Source organism: Budorcas taxicolor, chromosome 21 (assembly GCF_023091745.1).
Source record: "Budorcas taxicolor isolate Tak-1 chromosome 21, Takin1.1, whole genome shotgun sequence".
NCBI lineage: Eukaryota > Metazoa > Chordata > Mammalia > Artiodactyla > Bovidae > Budorcas > Budorcas taxicolor.
The window spans coordinates 20,321,546-20,338,522 of record NC_068930.1 but is presented as its reverse complement, the minus strand read 5'-3'; the positions used below and the strand labels follow the sequence as shown (position 1 = coordinate 20,338,522).

The following is a 16,977-nucleotide window of genomic DNA, read 5'->3' as shown; positions in this document are numbered from 1 at the left end:
TTTCAAGTAAAAGATAGAAGACTGATCCAACGAATTTATTTTCATTTGTTTTAAAATCTGTCTCTACGACAACATATAAAGAAATCAAAACCAACAATTTGATTCCTAAGTATACAGCTAACAAAAATGTATATATATATAAATTTTTTTTCCACAGTAATGGAGGAGGAAATAGAAACCCACTTCAGTATTCTTGCCTGGAAAATTCCATGGATAAAGAAACCTGGTGGGCTATAGTCCATGGGCTGCAGAGTTGGAGATGACTGAAGTGACTTAGCATTCACGCACACATGTTTGCAGTAAGTTCATAGCAGCCCTATTTATAATAGTTAAACTGTTACTATCCAAATGTCCAGTAGCAATACAAAACATAGACAAATTGGGTAACAGTTGAATCTTGATGTTATGTACAAATGAGAACAAATAAAGCACAAATGCTTGCAAAATTTGCATAAACTGTGTTTGAATTTTCGAACACAATTGAAAAAAAGTCAGACCCCAAACTAGAAATCTGCTTATATAAAGCACAGAAACAGACAAAACATATGATGTAAGAGGTCAGTATAGCAGATTGTTTTGGGGAGGGGGTTTAATGATGGCAAAGGTACAGAAGGTGGGTTTCTGAGATATTTAATATTATCTACTTTTTGGCTCAGAGGCAAAGCATCTGCCTACAATGCCGGAGACCTGGCTTCAATTCCTGGGTCGGGGAGATCTCCTGGAGAAGGATATGGCAACCCACTCCAGTATTCTTGCCTCCAACCCCCGCCAAAAAAAAAGCGGCTCAAAGAAATATTTGGACTTCCCTGGTGGCTCAGACGGTAAAGCGTCTGTCTACCATGCGGGAGACCCGGGTTCGATCCCTGGGTCGGGAAGATCCCCTGGAGAAGGAAATGGCAATCCACTCCAGTACTATTGCCTGGAAAATCCCATGGACAGAGGAGCCTGGAGGGCTACAGTCCATGGGGTCGTAAAGAGTGGGACACGACTGAGCGACTTCACTTTCACTTTCAATTTTTGCTCGGGGTGCTGATTATACAAGTACACTCCATGAATGCATATATACAGAATCTAGAAAAATGGTACTGATGAACCTATTTGCAGGCCAAGACAAGAGATGCAGACATGGAGAGCAGGCATGAGGACGCAGTGGGGCGGGGCTGGGAGGGGCAGAGAGTAGCAGTGAGGCATGCATGCAAGCCAAGCTGCTTCAGTCCTGGTCGACTCTGCGACTCTGTGGACTGTGGCCTTCCAGGCCACCAAGTGTAAAATAGATGGCTAATGGGAAGCTGTTGTATAGCACAGGGGAGGTCAGTTTGGTGCTCTCTGATGACCTGGAAGACTGGCATTGGAGGTGGGGGAGGGGAGGCGGGGGGAGGGAGGTTCAAGAGGGAGGGGATATATGTATATGTACAACTGATTCACTTAGTTCTGCAGCAGAAACTTATACCACATTGTAAAGTAATTACACTCCAATAATAAACTTTAAAAAATAAAAAAGGGAATGCATTTGAGTCAGTTCTAATGAGGTGCATGAACCTAGATCTTATTATACAGAATGAAGTAAGTCAGAAAGAGAAAACCAAATATCGTATATCAAGGCATATATATGGAATCTAGGAAAATGGTACTGATGAACCTGTATGCAGGGCAACAATGGAGACACTTTAAATTAAAGACGCTTGCTCCTTGGAAGAAAAGCTGTGATGAGTCTAGACAGCATATTAAAAAGTAGAAGTATCACTTTGCCAACAAGGGTCCGTATAGTCAAAGCTATGGTTTTTTCACTAGCCATGTATGTATGTGAGAGTTGAGCCATAAAGAAATGTCGAGAGCTGAAGAATTGATGCTTTCAAACTGTGGTGTTGGAAAAGACTCTTGAGAGTCCCTTGGACTGCAAGAAGATCAAACCAGTCAATTACAAAGGAAACTTTTAGATTCAGAAAACTCTGTGTCTCTCCTCTCCACACACACACCAAAGGTTTCACTGAAAAATAACATACATAGAGAAAAGTGTGGATAGCACATATCATAATTGTAAAGCTTCCCAAAGTTTCACAAATTGAACATACCCACGTAATGAGCACCTAGATAAAAAACAGAACACCAACTCTGTCTTTTGACCTTCCCCTGCCAGGCTTCCTTTAAATGACTACAATGCCTCAACTACAACACCTCTCCTGCTTGCTGCAGCAGAAATAACAGGTTGATTTGCTTTGAGACTTCATTTCATAATGTCCCAATAATTAGGCTTAGGAATATTTAGCTAACATGTTGGTTTCCTTATCTGCTGTGGGTAAGGGGGTAATGTATATTTTATTGCCTAGCATAGTGCCTGGTGCTAGTTGGTGCTCAGTAACAATCTGGAATAAAGATTTAAAAGGAAAACAAGACTTGATAAACAAAACATCTTAGGAATAAACAGTGATTTGGAGAAGAGAAAATAGACACCAGGCTACTGAAGACAGTTTGCATTCAGGGAACTGTGTCTGACCATTAACACTGCTAATTAATATCAGTTTAATATCCCTCTGCTTGATGTTACAGTTAGGGTTATAATGTTGATATTTTGAAACTGTGTAGGATGTTACATCACCTTTGCTTTTCATTTCAAGATAATAAAGAAGATGTTACAAATAATTATCATTAAAATGGTTGCTTATTCTCAGTGAGTTGAGGGCCTCTGCTCTATGCAAATTTCTCCACCCACTCACTTTTCTTGGAACACTTTTGGAATGTTCATGCCTCTTTGCATCCTTCAAGCCATTACTTCCTTTTGGAAGGGCCAGAAAGGAAAAACTATGACTCAATAATAAGTATTTGAAAAACCAAGGCAGGAGAGAGGTGGTCGTGAAATGTGTGTTGCTGCTGCTGCTGCCAAGTCGCTTCAGTCATGTCCGATTCTGTGTGACCCCATAGACAGCAGCCCACCAGGCTCCCCCGTCCCTGGGACTCTCCAGGCAAGAACACTGGAGTGGGTTGCCATTTCCTTCTCCAATGCATGAAAGTGAAAATTGAAAGTGAAGTCCTCAGTCGTGTCCAACTCTTAGCAACCCCATGGACTGCGGCTTACCAGGCTCCTCCGCCCATGGGGTTTTCCAGGCAAGAGTACTGGAGTGGGGTGCCATTGTTAGGCAGGCATTTTACAACATCTAGAAGTTTAGGCATGGTTCAAGCTGTCATTTACAACAGACAAGCTTAGAATTAGGGATGGCAGTGAAAATCACTACACAGATCACAAAAGAAGGCAAGAATGGTTAGCAAGGAATATTCAGACTGAGACAGGCAGCAATCTTGTCCGCATGGTTATTTGGCCATTTGCTGAAGACTCTGGATGAGGGAGATGAACTTAAGCTAAGTGTACTACCCAAACCTGCCCAATAGGCAGGACTTTAGTAAAAGACTATTTCCAGCAGGTTGTTTGTTGGTCAATGGGAAATAAATATATTTAGTACTGCGTTTAACATAATGGATCAAACAGTGTTTTTCTGGGAGCTGGGGAGTGGAATTCAAAAGATTTAAAGTAAAATAGGAAACTATTTTTACATTAATCAAACATTTGCTGAGTGTCTAATACAGGCCTGGTGTAGTAACATGCAGAGAAAACAAAGTTGATAGTCTTAAGCCTTTGTATACTCAGCTCACAAGAATTTTTTCAGTTGATTCTAAGTCCCTGGAACAAGTAAAACTGAGATTTGGATTCTGGATCTCCTTGATAATTGCTGAGGGACTGCTAGGGACCAGGATATGTGGGGGAATTATAAGCAGATAAGTTGTGAGCTCACGGTAAAGAACTGTGTGCATGTGTGAGTGCTAAGTTGTTCCAGTCACGTCCGACTCTTTGGGACCCTATGGACTGTAGCCCGCCAGGCTCCTCTGACCATGGGATTCTCCAGGCAAGAATACTGGAGTGGGTTGTCATGCCCTCCTCCAGGAGATCTTCCCCACCCAGGAATCAAGCCCACATTTCTAATGTCTCCTGCATTGGCAAGCAGGTTCTTTACTGCTGAGCCACCGGGGAAGCCCCAGGGATAAAGAACTGATACAGATCTAAACAGCTATGCCCCTTCATCCCTGTCCATAAATACTGTATAAACATATACCAAATAAAATCAGACAAAGAAAAATAGCACATGATATCACTGATATGTGGAACCTAAAACATGACACAAAGGAACTTATCTACAAAACAGAAGCAGACTCATAAACATAGAGAACAGACTTACAGCTACCAAAGGGAAGAGGTGCAGGAAGGAACAAATGAGGAGTTGGAGATTAGCAGATGCACACTGCTATACATAAACCAGACAAACAACAAGGTGCTGCTGTATGGGGCAAGGAACTAGATTCAATATCTTGCAGTAAAGGACAACGGGAAAAAAATGAAATATTCTGAATATTTTAGAATAAATCAGTCATTTTGCTGTATACCAGAAACTAACCCAACATTATAAATTAACTGTGTGTGTGTGTATGCAGTAGCTCAGTTGTCACCGATTCTTTGCAACCCCATGGACTGTAGCCCGCCAGGCTGCTATGTCCATGGAATTTCCCAGGCAAGAATACTGGAGTCAGTTGCCATTTCCTTCTCCAGGGAATCTCCCTGACCCAGGGACTGAATCTGTGTCTCCCATGTCTTCTGGATTGGCAGGTGGATTCTTTACCAATGAGCCAGCAGGGAAGCCCCACTTACCTGTATGTGCACACACATATATGAAAACACTAGTGTACACATATATTTTGTGTACATATGCATTATTTTTATACACATGTAATTTCATATATATGCAATGTTGTCTTCTCTACTTCTGTTCTGTCTTTTCTTCTCATAAACTTTGGTTTCCTAAGCATGTGGAAAACCAATTTTCAAAAAACTAACAAAAGATATGTCTGAGATGAACAAAAAGTACCTAAGGGGCTTGAAAGATTTCACCCTTAGGAAAAGATGGAAATGACCAAGCATGTGTAAGCAGCTGGGATGTTGAGGGATTCTCAGGTATATGATTGACAGTTTTCTGCAAAGATAATAGCTTGGTCTCCTGTGCCATCACACTAACAATGCAGGGAGCTTTATTTAGGAAAAAAAAAAAAAAAAGACAAGAAGAAAAGGACTTTTCTATCTTTCAGCCAAGAAAATTCCAATTTAGCTCTTGAGTATTAAGGAATGGACATTCAGGGTAAGCAGGATAGGAAATGACAGCAAGGATCTCAGACCCTCCACTTCTTTGTCCTTTTGTCTGTTAACACTAGAGTTCCCTGAGGCTCTCAGATTCATGGAAACTAAGTATCCTTTGGGGAATTTGGGAGAGAATGAATACATGCCTATGTATGACTGAGTCCCATCACTGTTCACCTAAAACAATCACAACATTGTTTGTTAATCAGCTACACCCCAATACAAAATAAAATGTTTTAAAAAATAAAGCTTAAATAAAAATAAAGTAGCAATAGTAACAGAAAAGTTATGTAAGTCTTCTCCTCCTGCACTAGTTAGTAAGGGGATCCTCTTGTATATTTCCGAAGAATTGAGATTTCTGGCTTAAGCAACAAACACACCGTAGAATCACAGATGATTATTAAAGTGTCTCTGGAATTCTCTAGTGGGCTCTCAGGCAGCCTGTAAACCTGCCTCTACTGACTTACCATTTGTCAAGGAACTCCCTTGCCCTTGCTCTTGGGCACTTTGGATACCTACCCGGTGCCATCTTTAGAAGCAGATTTCATTGTACCAGGGCTCCCAGTCAATCCTCTGACCCTTTTAAAACAACCTCAGGGACAGGGAAGCCTAAAGTGTGCAGTTCATGGGGCCACAAAGGGTTGGACATTACTTAGTTACTGAACAACAAACAGAGATATTTCACCTCTTGGCATCTCCGTTTCTTTGTGTGAAATGAAAGTAAGAATAGTATTTATCTTCTTATGAGTGAATGAAACAAGTACATATTGACACATCCCTTGGAGTGCCTGGCAAATTATGCTATAAATAATAGTATTTGCTATCATGGATATTCAGTATATGTACTGAATCATAATCTTTTTCACTCCCTCAAGCCACCATTTTCTCTAATCTGGAGTTTTGCCTCAGCCTTCTAATCACCTACTTGCTTTTACAATATCTTTTTCTCTCTTGCTTTCTCACTGTCTTCCCCAAAGGAGCTGGAGTATTCTATTTAAAAGGAAGTCACACTCAAATTTTCCAGGATCTTATCCACTTCAGAAGAGAAGTCAGGTTCTGGCCATGTTCATCAAGACCCCATAATAAAATCTGATTATTTGGAACCTGCACAATCCAACATGCAGCTGCCTGTTCGTCTATTTATTATGGAGCACTGCCACTTGCTCCTCCCCAGTCACACCTCCCAACTAGTTCTCTGTGGTTCTGCCACAGGACCTTTGCACATGTCATTTACTTCACCTGGAAAGCTCTTCCTTCATGTATCCACATAGTTCTTTTTCTCCCTTCCTTGTGGTCTCTGCTTACATGTCATTTTTTAATCACCTTTTTAATCAGATAGAATATTCTTAAATGTTTTCTTAAAGATGGGGAGTCAGGGTGAAATCCTATGGTCTGAATTCCTCAGAATTCATATGTTGAAATCCCAGCTGGCAAAGATGATGGCATTAGGAAGTGGGATCTTTAGGAGGTGCTTAAGTTATGAGGGTGGGGCATTCATGAATGGATTAATGCCCTTAGAAAAGTGATACCACAGAGCATGTTAGTCCCTACCACCATTTGAGGACATAGCAAGAAGGTCGCAGCTATGAACCAATAAGAAGGCCGGCACCATGCTGGCACCTTGAGCTTGAACTGCTGATCTGTGAGAATTAAAAAGCTGCTGTTTAGAAGCTAAGAGGCTCATACTTTGTTATACCTGAATGAAGAAAAGCACTATGCAATCTCTATCTTGTTTTATTTGTGTATAAAACACTATTGCTGTGCCATATTGTATATTTATTTGTTTCTTAAAAATATAATTAAGGCTTTAATTATTATTCTGTCTTTCTTCATTGTTATAAACTTATCTCTAAATCCTAGCAAAATACCAGACACAAAGTAAGACTTAATGAATATCTGTGAGTGGAGAAGCAAATTCAACATTTTTGCTTAATTTTAGAAAATATTTTAATAGTTTTCCTATGTGGACAGATTAAAAGGGAAAGCCTTTACAGTCTCTTCAATAGAAGGGGGGAGTTGATAAAATTTAGCTTCTATATAAAATAATAGTTAAAACTCCCTTCAGACTTAAAGCAAAAGGAAACACTCTTATCTTAATAAAAGTATCAACCAAAATCCCATCAGACTCTACAGTAAATGCTTAGGGACACTGTTTTTAATATCAGAAACAAACAAAAATGATGCTAACAATCACCACTTCTATTCAAAATTTAATTGGCAGTCTTCACCCATAAATAAAGAAAAAAAGCAAATAAATATTGGTCATAAAGGAGATTAAAAGAAGCAAGGGAATCCACAGCCAATTTATTAAAATTGATAATTTTAAAACTATAGCTAGGTGCTTAAATATAATACCAAAATTAAAACTTAAGTGAATTCTTATATACTAGCAATACAGAGCAATAAAGTATAATTTTAATGTAGTAATTGCATTGCCAAAATATTAAAAACTTAACTGTCAGATAAATCTAACAAAAAAGATATATGGAGAAAATGGCAAATCTTTATTTGATGGCACTATGAAAGGTAAAAGTAAAGAACTTTTAGTAGGTATAGTCAATATTTTAAATAATTTTCTCCAATTCATCCATAAAACTTAATGCCATTACAGTCTACATTAAACAAATATGAACAGGTAATTCAAAGAGAAACAAGAATGAAAAGTAAGCAAAAAAAAAAAAACAAACCTGTATCCAGGAGATGTTAGTGTTTATTTACCAACAAATAAAACCACAAAGGGATACCAATGTGCACAGACCACACTGAAAACAAGGAAGGCAGACACCACTGGAAGCTTCTATGCATAAGGAGCAGCTAGCCATGTCATGCGTTTGTGAAAATGTAAACTGCTGCAACTACTTTGGAAAGGAAGTTGGCGTTGTCTTGTAAAGCTGAAGGAATATATTGTTTGTTTAAATATGTAACATTTACATAAGTGAATGGTACAGATGAGAGACAATACATACGCCATAGTGAGTGGCAACTCACTCCAGTATTCTTTTCTGGAGAACCCCATGGATAGAGGAGCCTGTCAGGCTGCAGTCTATGGGGTGGCAATGAGCCGGAGAAGGCTGAGCGACTATACTACTACTGCTGTGACATACACACAGCTTCCCAGCTGGCTCAGTGGGCAAAGAACCTGCCTGGGGCGCGGGAGACACAGGAGACGTGGCTTTGATCCCTGGTTCCAGAGGATCCTCTGGAGAAGGAAATGGGAATCCACTCCAGTATTCTTGACTGAAAAATGCCATGCACAGAGCAGCCTGGCAGACTATAGTCCCAAGGGGTGTAAAGAGTTGGGCATGACTGAGTGAGTACACGCAACTCATAAGCACAGCATATCTAAACAGAGACAGATCACAAAACACATCGTGGACTGGAAAAACAGATTTCAATAAAGTAACTACGGTTTGACACCCATAATATGAAGTCAAACACACATACTCACAATATATGGTTTATGGAAATATAAAAATATATGATGAAAGCATAATGGTTGAAGAACATGATACAAATAAAAAATAGAATGGTTATCATTGGCAGAAATGTATCTCACCATATTTACAAGAGAAAGAGGGGAAATATGATCATATCAATAGATGCAGAAAACCATCTGATAAATTTTAACTCTCATTCATGATGAAATCTGTCAATAAACTAGAAATAAAAGGGGAACTTTCTCAACCTAATAAAAGGCAATGATGAAAATCTAACCAAATCCTACCATTTCTATTGAACAGTATTTATAGAGAATTCAACAAGTGTAATAAAGCAAGAAAAAGTTAAATAAATTGCAAGTAAATTGGAAAATGTTAAACTGTCTTATTTACAGAGAATAAAATCATAAATATAGAAAATTTCTAAGAAATCTACAAAAAAATTGCTGCAACTAATAAGTTAATTTATCTGTGTGGTTAAGATGGAAAAATTAACATATAAAATCAATTGCATTTTATATACTAGCAACAATAATTGAAAATATAATGTAAGTAATATTATCATCAACTACAACTCAGCACTAGCCATTGGAACTTGCCAACTACCTCTGCAAGGATTAAATAATGTTCTGCCTCAGCTGTTGATTTTCCATAACTTCTGAAAGGAGTTCAGGGTGGAGAGCAGAAATGAGGCACTCTGTGCTTTGGGAAAACCTGGCAGGACAGGTCTTCAGACAGTTAGATATTTTCAGGAGGCAATGTTATGAGCACAATTCTTGTATCTGCTCATATCTAGAAAAGCACTAAAATCTTTCATGATGACAATTGCTCCTCATGATTAGTAGGAGGAGCAGTTGTGTCCGACTCTTTGCGACCCCATGGAAAATAGCCCGCCAGACTCTTTTGTCCATGGAATTCTCTAGGCAAGAATACTGGAGTGGATTGCCATTTCCTTCTCCAAGGGATCTTCCTGACCCAAGGTTTGAACCTGAGTTTCCTGCATTGCAGGCAGATTCTTTACCATCTGAGCCACAAGGGAAGCCCAGCAATAATGTTCTGCAAAAATATATGTGGTTGACTGCATGGACTCCCCCTTTACCAAAATCACATAAATACTGACCTTCCACCCTATCTCTTTGGAGAAGTTTTTCAGTTATTTGAAATGCTGTCTCCAGGGCTGTAGTCCTCATTTTGCCACAAATAAAATTTAACTCCTAACTCTCATATTGTTCATGTTTCTTCAAGTCAGTACTATTGGTAGTTCCATCAAGAAAATATAAAGCATTTAGGGATAAACTTGCTATAAAGTAATCAAGATAGTAAGTGAAGTGAAGTCGCTCAGTCGTGTCCAACTCTTTAGGACCCCGTGGACTATAGCCCACCAGGCTCCTCTGTCCATGGGATTCTCCAGGCAAGAATACTGGAGTGGGGTGCCATTTCCTTCTCCAGGGGATCTTCCCAACCCGGGGATCGAACCCAGGTCTCCTGCATTGCAGGCAGACACTTTAACCTCTGAGCCACCAGGGAAGCCTCAAGATAGTAAAAGTATAGACATACAGATCAATGGATTTGAATAGTGAGTCCAGAAATATATCCAAACATATATGGTCAACTGATTCTCATAAAATGTACCTGGATAAATAGAGGAAATTATGGTTTTATTGTGGTTGTTTTTAAGCAAATGATGCTGGAACCATTGGTGTGTCTGTGTGCTCTGTCATGTCCAACTCTTTGTGACCCTATGTACCGCAGGTCACCAGGCTCCTCTGTCCATGGGTTTTCCCAGCAAGAATCATTCCAATGGATTGCCATTTCCTCCTCCAGGGGATCTTCCTGACCCAGGGATCGAATCCAGGTCTCCTGTGGCTTCTGCATTGCTAAGTGGATTTTTTTTTTTTTTTTTTTTTACTGCTGAGCCACCAGGGAACCATTGATATCCACATGGAAAAATCTGAATCTCAGCATATAACTTTCGTACAGTAATGAACTCAAAATGAAACACAGGACTTAAAGTAAAAACTAAAATTATAAAACTTCTAGATGCAAACATAAGAAATTTTTAAAGCCTACACCATCAACAAAATTGACCATAACAGAAAAAGTTGTTAGACCTCATTTAAATTAAAACCTTTTCCTCTTTGAAAGACACCACTTGAAACACTAAAAAGGAAGCTATAGAAGAAGAGCAATTATTGACAAAAGATATATCTGATAAAGAATTATATCCAAAATAAGGAAAAAAACTTCCAAACCCACAATAAAAAAACAATTGACTAATGCGGCAAACTCTTGAAAAGAAACCCCACCAAAAAGTTTTAGAGATGGCAAACAGCATATGAAAAGATGCTCAGTAGCCTCAGTCATCAGGGAAAAGCTAATTATAAACATAATAAGATGTCACAGTATACACATTAGCAAGAAAATTAAAAAGGCTGATGATGGTAAATGCTGGTGAGATAAGGGATAACTTAAATTTTCGCATCATTGCCGGTAGGAATGCAAAATGATCCAGTCACTAGAAAATCATTAGGCAGTTTAGGGGTTAAACATAAATGACCATATAAACCTCAACCATTCCATCCCTAGATACTTACCCAAGCAGAATGAAAATAGATGTCCACATGAAAACTGGTACCACAACAGCTTTATACGGATGCAATTCAAATGCTCGGCAACCAGAGGATGGATAAACCCCACAATGTAACCTATCTATACAATAGAATATTATTTCATAATAAAAAGCAGCAAGCTACTAAAACATGTAACAGCTGGATCAGTCTCCACGGATGAAGCATGATGCTGAGTGAAAGTGGTCAGATAAAAACACTGCATGTTTTCATTCATATAAAATTTAGAAAATACAAACTAACCTCTTTGGCAGAAGGCAGATTAGCAGTCGTCTGTCAACATCCAGGAGTGGAGACAAAGATAGATTTCAAAGAGGAAGAGAAAAAAAAAGTATAATGTAAATATATTGTTGTATGCATCTTACTTATCACATGTGCACTTAAAATGGATACTCTTTATTGTATACATATTATAGTGTAATAAATTTGACAAAAAGGGCATCATCAAGAAAATGAAAAGGCACCCACTGACTGGTAAAAATATTTCTAATATATAAAGGTAATTATAATTTATTTATATATAAATATTATAGAATATCTAAGCATATATGTTAGAAATACATGGTACATATATATAATAAGTATATGTATTTCTAATATACATTATATATAAACATATTATAGGAATGGGATATACATATGTATACATAAATATATAATGTGATGTATAAATATATATGCACATCTGTTTATATTATTTATATTTATATATGCTATAGAAAATATATATTATAGGAATGATTTATCACATATATATACACAAAAATCTTGTATCTGAAATATATGAAGGAAACTTTTAATTCCATGATAAAAAGACAAGCTAATTTGAAAATCGAATGGACAGAAGATGTCAACAGATGAGTTACAAAGAGTATATAGGAGTGAATGACCAATAAGTACGAGAAAAGATGATCAACAGCATTGATCCTTCTGGAATACATTTTAAAATCACAGTAGCTAAAACGAAACAATCAAAAACAAAACCACTAAACTAAGCTTACCTAGTGGATATGCATTAAATAAAACAATCATGCATTTCTGGTATGAATGTGACATAGTACAAAATTGCTTTGGAAATGCTAAGAATTTAGACCTGTATACAACAATTTTTACATACAATGCAACTTCTTGTCTACTTATACAAGAGAAATAACAGCAAACATCCACATGAAGTATATGCTCATACTTGTACATAAATATATTTTTAGTAGTTATATTAACAACTAAATATAATGGAAGCAATTCAACTGTCTCTCAACAGGAGAGTGGGTATGCAAATTGTGGTAAACAATGCAATACTGCTCAGAGCTAAACAGTAACTTCCTACAGACACATGATACAACATAGATAAATCTCAAAATTATTGCTGTGCAAAAAAGTCAGAGACACCAAGTACATATACAAAGCAGGATTATATTTATATGACATTTTAGAACATTTAAGACTAATCTTTAGTGACAGCTTATATTGGTTATTTGGGGCATGGGATGAAGAGGATGGCCATTGATTGCAAAAGAGCACATGGGAACATTTTGGAAGTAATGAACATGATCTTTATCTAGATTATAGACATATATACTTGTCAATATATACTCTTGGAGGGCACAAATGGAACCTTGTGTGCACCAGGACCCAGGAGAAAGGAGCAGTGACCCAACAAGAGACTGACCCAGACTTGCCCATGAGTGTCCAGGAGTCTCTGGCAGAGATGTGGGTCGGCGGTGGCCTGCTGCAGGGTCTGGGGCACTGAGTGCAGCAGTGCCTGCATGGGACCTTGTGAAGGAGCTCGCCATTCTCTATATTAGCTCCGCCAGAGTTTGGCCTCAGGTCAAACAACAGGGAGGGAACACAGCCCTGTCCATCAAAAGAAATTGGATTAAAGATTTACTGAGCATGGCCCTGCCTATCAGAACAAGACTTAGTTTCCCCCTCAATCATCTCTCCCATCAGGAAGATTCCATAAGCCTCTTATCCTTCTCCATCAGAGGTCAGACAGACTGAAAACCACAATCACAGAAAACTAACCAACCTGATTACACGGACCACAGCCTTGTCTAACTCAATGAAATGATGAGCTATGCTGTGTAAGGCCACCCAAGACAGATGGGTCATGGTGGAGATTTCTGACAAAATATGGTCCACTTGAGAAGGGAATGGCAAACCACTTCAGAATTCTTGCCTTGAGAACCCCATGAACAGTATGAAAAGATGAAAAGATTTAACACTGAAAGAGTAGGTGTCCAATATGCTACTGGAGATCAGTGGAGAAATAACTCCAGAAAGAATGAAGAGATGGAGCCAAAGCAAAAGAAACACCCAGTTGTTGATGTGACTGGGGATGGAAGTAAAGTCCCATGCTGTAAAGACCAGTATTACATGGGAATCTGAAATGTTCAGGTCCATGAATCAAGGCACATTGGAAGTGGTCAAACAGAAGATGGCAGGAGTGAACACTGACATTCTAGGAATCAGCGAACTAAGATGGACTGGAGTGGGAGAATTTAACTCAGGTGACCATTATTTCTACTACTGTGGGAAAGAATCCCTTAGAAGAAATGGAGTAGCCATCATGGTCAACAGAAGAGTCCTAAATGCAGTACTTGGATGCAGTCTCAAAAATGACAGAATGATCTCTGTTCATTTCCAAGGGAAACCATTCAATATCACAGTAATCCAAGTCTATGCCCTGACCAGTAATGTTAAAGAAGCTGACATTGAACAGACCTATGAAGACCTACAAGGCCTTCAAGAACTAACACCCAAAAAATATATCCTTTTCATTATAGGGGACTGGAACTGAAGTAAGTAGGGAAAACCGCTAGACCATTCAGGTATGACCTAAATCAAATCCATTATGGTTATACAGTGGAAGTGAGAAATAGATTTAAGGGCCTAGATCTGATAGATAGAGTGTCTGATGAACTATGGAATGAGGTTCGTGACATTGTACAGGAGACAGGGATCAAGACCATCCCCATGGAAAAGAAATGCAAAAAAGAAAAATGGCTGTTGGGGGAGGCTTTACAAATAGCTGTGAAAAGAAGAGAAGCGAAAAGCAAGGGAGAAAAGGAAAGATATAAGCATCTGAATGCAGAGTTCCAAAGAATAGCAAGAAGAGATAAGAAAGGCTTCCTCAGCGATCAATGCAAAGAAATAGAGGAAAACAAAAGAATGGGAAAGACTAGAGATCTCTTCAAGAAAATTAGAGATACCAAGGGAACATTTCATGCAAAGATGGGCTCGATAAATGGTATGGACCTAACAGAAGCAGAAGATATTAAGAAGAGATGGCAAGAATACACAGAAGAACTGTACAAAAAAGATTTTCACGACCCAGATAATCATGATGGTGTGATCACTCATCTAGAGCCAGACATCCTGGAATGTGAAGTCAAGTGGGCCTTAGAAAGCATCACTATGAACAAAGCTAGTGAGGTGATGGCATTCCAGTGGAGTTCTTTCAAATCCTGAGAGATGATGCTGTGAAAGTGCTGCACTCAATATGCCAGCAAATTTGGAAAACACAGCAGTGGCCACAGGACTGGAAAAGGTCAGTTTTCATTCCAATTCCAAAGAAAGGCAATGCCGAAGAATGCTCAAACTACTGCACAATTGCACTCATCTCACATGCTAGTAAAGTAATGCTCAAAATTCTCCAAGCCAGGCTTCAGCAATATGTGAACCATGAACTTCCTAATGTTCAAGCTGGTTTTAGAAAAGGCAGAGGAACCATAGATCAAATTGCCAACATCTGCTGGATCATGGAAAAAGCAAGAGAGTTACAGAGAAAACATCTATTTCTGCTTTATTGACTATGCCAAAGCCTTTGACTGTGTGGGTCACAATAAACTGTTGAAAATTCTGAGAGAGAAGGGAATACCAGACCACCTGACCTGCCTCTTGAGAAATCTGTATGCAGGTTAGGAAGCAACAGTTAGAACTGGACATGGAACAACACACTGGTTCCAAATAGGAAAAGGAATATGTCAAGGCTGTATATTGTCACCCTGCTTATTTAACTTATCTGCAGAGTACATCATGAGAAACGCTGGACTGGAAGAAACACAGCTGGAATCAAGATTGCCAGGAGAAATATCAATAACCTCAGATATGCAGATGACATCACCCTATGGCAGAAAGTGAAGAGGAACTCAAAAGCTTCTTGATGAAAGTGAAAGAGGAGAGTGAAAAAGTTGGCTTAAAGGTCAACATTCAGAAAACTAAGATCATGGCATCTTGTCCCATCATTTCATGGGAAATAGATGGGGAAACAGTGGAAACAGTGTCAGACTTTATTTTTGGGGGCTCCGAATTCACTGCAGATGGTGGTTGCAGCCATTAAATTAAAAGACGTTTACTCCTTGGAAGTAAAGTTATGACCAACCTAGATAGCATATTGAAAAGCAGAGACATTACTTTTCCGACTAAGGTCCATCTAGTCAAGGCTATGGTTTTTCCAGTAGTCATGTATGAATGTGAGAGTTGGACTGTGAAGAAGGCTGAGTGCCGAGGAATTGATGCTTTTGAACTGTGGTGTTGGAGAAGACTCTTGAGAGTCCCTTGGACTGCAAGGAGATCCAACCAGTCCATTCTGAGGGAGATCAACCCTGGGATTTCTTTGGAAGGAATGATGCTAAAGCTGAAACTCCAGTACTTTGGCCACCTCAAGCGAAGAGTTGACTCATTGGAAAAGACTCTGATGCTGGGAGGGATTGTGGACAGGAGGAGAAGGGGATGACCAAGGATGAGATGGCTGGATGGCATCACTGACTCGATGGACGTGAATCCGAGTGAACTCTGGGAGCTGGTGATGGACAGGGGGGCCTTGCGTGCTGCAATTCATGGGGTTGCAAAGATTCAGACACTACTGAGAGACTGAATTGAACTGGAATGCAAATGTAGGAAGTCAAGAAACACCTGAAGTAACAGACAAATTTGGCCTTGGAGTACGGAATGAAGCAGAGCAAAGGCTAACAGAGTTCTGCCAAGAGAATGCACTGGTCATAGCAAACACGCTCTTCCGAAAACACAGGAGAAAATTCTACACATGGACATCACCAGATGATCAATACTGAAATCAGATTGATTATATTCTTTCCAGTCAACGATGGAGAAGCTGTATACAGTCAGCAAAAACAAGACTGGGAGCTGACTGTGTCTCAGATCATGAACTCCTTATTGCCAAATTCAGACTTAAACTGAAGAAAGTAGGGAAAATCACTAGACCATTCAGGTATGACCTAAATCAAATCCTTTACGATTATATAGTAGAAGTGACAAATAAATTCAAGGGATTAGATCTGATAGACAGAGTGCCTGAAGAACTATGGATGGAAGTTCACGAAATTGTTCAGGAGGCAGTGACTAAGACCATTTCCAAGAAAAAGAAATGCAAAAAGGCAAAATGGCTGTCTAAGGAGGCCTTAAAAATAGCTGTGAAAAGAAGAGAAGCTAAAGGCAAAGGAGAAAAGGAAAGATATACCGATTCGAACGCAGAGTTCCAAAGAATAGCAAGGAGAGATAAGAAATACTTCCTCAGTGATCAATGCAAAGAAATAGAGGAAAACAATATAATGGGAAAGACTGGAGATCTCTTCAAGAAAATTTGAGATACCAAGGGAACATTTCATGCAAAGATGGGCTCAATAAAAGACAAAAATGGTATGGACCTAACAGAAGCAGAACATATTAAAAAGGGGTGGAAAGAACACACAGAAGAACTATACAAAAAAGATCT

General features: G+C 39.0%; 1 non-coding gene across 1 annotated transcript; it reads right to left on the bottom strand.

The window, feature by feature from the left end:
* Positions 1 to 10,068: 10,068 nt before the first annotated feature.
* Positions 10,069 to 10,140, bottom strand: TRNAC-GCA (transfer RNA cysteine (anticodon GCA)). The gene has a single exon. It is a non-coding gene; the product is annotated as a tRNA-Cys (tRNA).
* Positions 10,141 to 16,977: the final 6,837 nt, after the last annotated feature.